We start from the raw sequence: 6000 nt of genomic DNA, 5'->3' as shown, positions 1-6000 counted from the left end.
CTTTGTGGTTGTGAAACGTTAGTGGAACATGTCTATATTTCATGTAATAAACTACATCTGTGGTTACTCTTCTTGGACACCTAATATTGCTTAGGAGAAATAACACAAATTATACAATTGTTGATATACAGTAAGAGTACAGCAATAAAAAAATTATCTGGATACCTCAGATACCTGATATTGGAAGAATATGATGCAATTGTTTGAGTTGAAATCTGACTTTTGATTGCAGACTTTGGTATCTTGGCAAATCTGAGCACAGTTTGAGCCATTTTTGAAGATCTCTTCTGAAACTGGGGTCTTTTTCATTGCTTTTGGTCATATTTTATATGGCTTATTGGCTTAATGACCCAACTCAAAAGAGCCCACATTTAAATCTCAAGATATTTTTGTCCACCAGATAAAAATCATAAGTCATTTGATTTGAGGTAACATTCATGTCTGTAGCACTAAGTGTTAGGGTCAGGGTCATGTTTGGGGTTAGGGTCAGGGTTAGGGATAGGATAAGTTAGGGTTAGAGCTTTAGAACACTGCACTACAAAGAAAAGCTGAAACTGTGACACGGAAGATGAATTATCAGCTAGCAACAGCTATTAAAAGCAAGAAAGAGAGTTAGAAATGAAAGTTACAAAGGCAGGGACAAAATTGACTCTAGTTTCTCTTGTGTGTGTGGCCTGCTATGAGATCTGACTTTTTCTGTGATTTCTGTGTTTAAAAAAAAAAAAAAAAGAAATCTTATATTCTAATATGGTCAGCTGACTGGAATTTTATGAACCCTGAGTCATTCCCAGATTATACTGCAATAAGACCTTAAACCATCTGCGAATTTCAAAACCTACCCAATGTTCTCCTGTTACACAGACAGCTGTGTACACCACTATCACCTGATCATCCCTCCTCGGGATTGTGCTGGAGTCTACGGCCTCTCGGGGTATTCAGTGGAAAATTTACATTGAGGTCAGTGTTTCCCAGGTGCTAAAACAAAACATTGCACCAACTCATTCCAACAAATTTGTGAAGAAGTTCAATGCATTCGATAGGGAGCTAGTCAAACTGTTTGTTGTGCTAAAAGTGTTTCTTGCCCTTAGATGCCAAAAGCGAGTTGTGAAGCGAGTTGTTTTCAACTGTACAGGATGTAATACAGTGAAGACAAATGCATGTTTTATGAACTGTACCCCCCAAAAACTCAAACTCCAAACCTAAGTCTAACCACCAGTGGAGTAAAAATGTAATGTTAGGATGAAAAGTGCAACCTCCGAATTGTGCTCATCACTAATTAATTCCTGGTTTCGATGTGGGATACAAACTTGGGTCTCCTACACTGCCGACACAGCACACATCCGGTCACGCCACAAAGAAAGGTAAATACGATCTGCTGGGAGATTTCACCTGTCAGTGAGTTGGCACAATGTTGCCGATCTTAGGGTACTGGAACTTTTGGAAACAGCATGCATACTTAACGTGTGATTATGTTGAGTCAGAAGGAGTTGGCACTCACATTAGAGTCTACCAGCAGGTCAATTCTTGACCGTCTGGACTCCCTGCTTAGTTAATGTCTCCAGCAAATGGGAAAGCACATCAAACATGATAGAAAAAAATCGTTCAGTTGCAGGGGTTAGTACTTGTGGTCTTGACAATTGACCAATGAGCCGTTTTTACTGAAGAACCGACAAGACGTCATGCTCTGATCAGAATGCTTTCATCAGTGACCGTACTCAACCACATATCACAAGTCCCAAATATAATTCAGAGTGATTCTGTCACCAAGTGTTTTTCCTGGGGTTCTCCAACACTAAAATGACTAAAAATCAGAAAGTGGATGCAGAACAGTCTGTTTTTATTTAACATAAATCCTTTGCTCACTGAAAGATGCATATGGAAATGTGCCCCTAAGCCCCGAGGGGATAAATACACAATTACAAATGCAGAGTCAACTAGAAGAAAGCCATTCATAGGTTAATTTACTCAAAAACTGTAAACACTGTGTGGCACTATAAGATTCATGTGAAAAGTTTGTTCTGAGCTACCTGTTTAGACCCACTCTAAAACCATTACTCAACCAATGGCTTTAGTTGGGGGTGGGGCTATTTGTTTGTTCGATCAACGACAGATGAAGGGCGTATTCAGAAAGCTGTTTTTCCATTCGGTGGCGCGTGTGTCGCAGAAATTACATACTTCAGCTTTAAGGTGATCTGAGTGTTGTAGCACCTTGCTATGCTGCTGCTAGGGTGTTTTGGATGGTTGCTTTATGGTTCTTTACCAGCCAAAGTCAAACTCCAAGTTTCTATGATATTCTGATGCACTGAAGTTTAATACTTAGGTTTAGGGATTTTTTCAAATTCCTAACCTTTTTTTTTTTTATCCCCTTTTCCCACTACTTAGTAGGTCCTTGTGGTAGCGCGGTTACTCACCTCAATCCAGGTGGTGGAGGAAAAGTCTCAGTTGCCTCTGCTTCTGAGATGGTCAGTCCGTGCATCTTATCACGTGGCTCGCTGTGCATGACACTGCGGAGACTCACAGCACATGGAGGCTCATGCTACTCTCCACGATCCACACACAACTTAGCATGCGCCCCACTGAGAGCGAGAACCCCTAATCGCGACCACGAGGAGGTTACCCCATGTGACTCTACCCTCCCTAGCAACTGGGCCAAATTGGTTGCTTAAGAGACCTGGCTGAAGTCACTCAGCCCACCCTGGATTCGAACTCGTAACTTCAGGGGTGGTAGTCAGCGTCAATACTCGCTGAGCTTCCCAGGCCCCCCAATTCCTAACCTTATGTATGAACAATCGTAAAAGTGATAATTGCCTAAGCAAGCACCACTAATGAGTCATTAAAAGTCATAACCTTCCCCTAAATCAGTGTGTGTGCCCTCTTGCCCTTCAGGCCGCTCAACACAGTGTTCCTCCCAAATCCTCAGCTCATGAGAGTACGCCACACTCACACAAATACATCATTCTCTGCCCAGACCAATGCTGCTTATGTAATTCCATGGTAAAGCAGCTGCATGTATACTCAATGCAAAACACAACATTGTCTGTGGTTATGAATCTCCAATGTATACAGGATCTCATTCTGCATCCTATAACCTGCAGATTTAAACCAGCATCCATTTGGTTCTTGGAAAGTGACGCCTGACCTGAAGGCCAGTTCTGCTCACAGTGTCATAAACCCTACTGTTGGTGATATACGTCATTGTGCTGCAGGGCTACATTACAGCATTGTTACACTCAGTTCACCTTACCCAGACCTCCTTTGGATAGATTACTGTTCTTAATGGCTGGCAGAGAGAGACAGCTGTCATTTGGCCAGACAGCTTTTAACCAAGACTATTTGAGTACTTAACCTTGTTTTCTGCAACTGGCTCATTAGAGGAATTTGCAGATGTCTAATGGAGGAGTGGTTCCAAACTGGTGGATTGTGACCCAAAAAAGGGGCACAGCTCTGTTCTTATAGGGTCACGGGCCAGGATTATTGGGAAAAATCGCTGTTCCATGTGCGGTCTGAAACGCAATTGAATTGGTTGTGTTCCGTTGCCAGACAGCAATTCAGAGTAAATGTCCCGTCACCTTTGAAGGAATGCAATATGAAGGTTGTAAAAAGGAACATTTATCTTTAACAATGCTATCAAAGTGAATAGCAGGAAAAACAATGCCGCTACAACATGGGCTGCCAACTTGAAGTTTTGGGTTGACTGCGACACATGACAACAAATACGTAATCTTTTTCAGATATTTCAGTTTTCCCTGTCCACTCTACAATGCGAAGACAGCGTTTTCAAATGTATCCACTTGAGAGAGTGTTTTCGAAAAGCTCTTTTTCGCTATCAAAAACGCCATCTCAGTGTGGACGGAAGGCCAAAACTTAGAGAAAAAGATGCATTTTCAAACGAAAACATATTAGTGTGGACGTATTATTGTAACAATTCTACCTAATTTGAAGGTTTAATAGATTTCAATGTTGGATAAGAACGTTTACAATTACTTTTGTAGATAATTTTGGTACTGTGTTGGGTCGCCTCTTGATGTAAATGAAGGAGATCTGACTTAAAGTATCATGGAGAGACACAGACCAAATATGCACTTGCACATTCATTTATAATAAGATTTTTCCTTGATCATCCTAAATTGTGTCAAGCAGACTTGGTACTTGTTAAAAGAGAAGAAATTAAAATAAAGGCTGGAAAGTAAAAGTATATAAGCACAGAGGAGTTGTCCATCTGTCTCATTTCGTAACACTGATGTCTGTTTCTTGGCACAGTACGTTGTCTTACTTTAACGGTGTTGGCACAGGGCTCTGTGCTCTCTTATTGCTGTGTGCCTCTCTGTGTTAACTGATTAAAGCCCCATGTGTCAGCCTGAAACTCTTCCTCATACTTCTGATTCAAAAACTCGAAACCATGTGAAACTACGTCTGGAGTCATTACAGTAACTCTGCTGGTGTGTGTGCACATACAAATGGCACAGATTTCTCCTAGCCACCTCTTCTAAGTATTGGCAGTACTGGTGTTGTAGCTAGCATGAATAATTGTCCTATCCTTCATATCCTTACTACTCACCCAAAAATGTATAGGGGTACCTTGAAACAAGTAGATAAGTTTATTTTCCTGTTTGACATCAGCACGCTTAACAGTATTATGCCTCCCTCTAGTGGAAGATGTTGTGACAGCAGTAGTTTTCTGTCACACATTTAGAAAATAGATTTTATCAATAGCTTTCTGTTCTGTGTTTGTTTGTAATGATAAATACTTATTTTTATCGTGAAATGTGTACATTTTTCCCAAGGAACAATTCAAGTTCAGGCTCAAAATGCAGATACCACATAAACAGCTATATATAAAAGCATTTGTCAAAATATATATATAAATAAATAAAACCATTCAAAACTGACCAATGAATAAACTAAAGTTCACATGATCATTCAATTGTTCCTCCCTGCAGACATAAAGTTTTTTTTTTTTTTTTTTTATGTGCACAGAGCAGAAATTATTTGTAATGAGTATGAGATTAATTACCAATAAATACTCTTTGCATTCCTGCATTAAAGGAATAATTAATCCAAAAATGAAATTATTACTCACTCTTATGCCATTTCAGATATATATGACTTTCTCTCTTCCACAGAACACAAACTAAGATTTTTAAAAGAATTTCTCAGGTCTGTAGGTCAATACAATGCAAGTGAATGGTAACCAAAACTTTGAAGCTCCAAAAAGCATATAAAGGCTGCAAAAAATTTATCCAGATGACTCCAGTGATTTAAGCAATGTCTTCTGAAGCGATCCAATGTCAAGATGTACAGTGAAAAAGGAGTTATATTTTGGTCTGTTCTCACCCAAAACCAACTGGTTTGCTGCATAAGACATTACTTAAACCATTGGAGTTATATGGATGATTTTTATGCTGACTTTATCTCCTTTTTGGAGCTTCAGAGACCTGATTACCTTTCACTTGCATTGTATGGACCTACAGAGCTGATATATTCTTCTAAAAATCTTCTTTTGTGTTCAGCAGAAGAAAGAAAGTCATACACATCTGGGATGGCATGAGGGTGAGTAAATGATGAGGTATATGTTCATTTTTGGGTGAACTATTTCTTTAAGGATTGGAAAGGAATTGTCAGCTCCATAAATTATATTATGAATGTAATTAGTCAAGTCATTTTTAAATGATCGGTTATGTATTTTATTAGGTGAAACCAAATGTGGGGATGACTGTCTATGCAGATGATGAAAATGAATGGAAAAGGGATCAACATTTGAAATGTGTAGTAGGCTACAGGGGGAATGGTATATAAGAGTTATGGAGGTAACAGTTTTGGGTTGTCAGAAGTACAAAAGTATATTGTTGGAGTATTAAGCATAATAGTTTGTTTGATTGCATAAAGTGAAGGTCAGTTAGAGTTGGGGATGTTTTTAGGGCATGTAAGAGGGGTGCACTGCTGTATAGGGCACTTTATTATTATTATAATTATTATTATTATTATTTTCATAGGTTTGTG

At 39.2% G+C, this 6000-nt stretch overlaps 1 protein-coding gene across 1 annotated transcript in view; it reads right to left on the bottom strand.

Annotated features, from left to right (window-relative positions):
* LOC127425669 (DNA-directed RNA polymerase III subunit RPC7-like) overlaps positions 1-6000 on the bottom strand; it is a 307967-nt gene that overhangs the window by 34939 nt on the left and 267028 nt on the right. The window lies entirely within an intron of this gene.

Source organism: Myxocyprinus asiaticus, chromosome 34 (assembly GCF_019703515.2).
Source record: "Myxocyprinus asiaticus isolate MX2 ecotype Aquarium Trade chromosome 34, UBuf_Myxa_2, whole genome shotgun sequence".
Lineage (NCBI taxonomy): Eukaryota > Metazoa > Chordata > Actinopteri > Cypriniformes > Catostomidae > Myxocyprinus > Myxocyprinus asiaticus.
The sequence above is the reverse complement of the archived record's forward strand: the minus strand, read 5'-3'. Positions and strand labels throughout refer to the sequence as shown.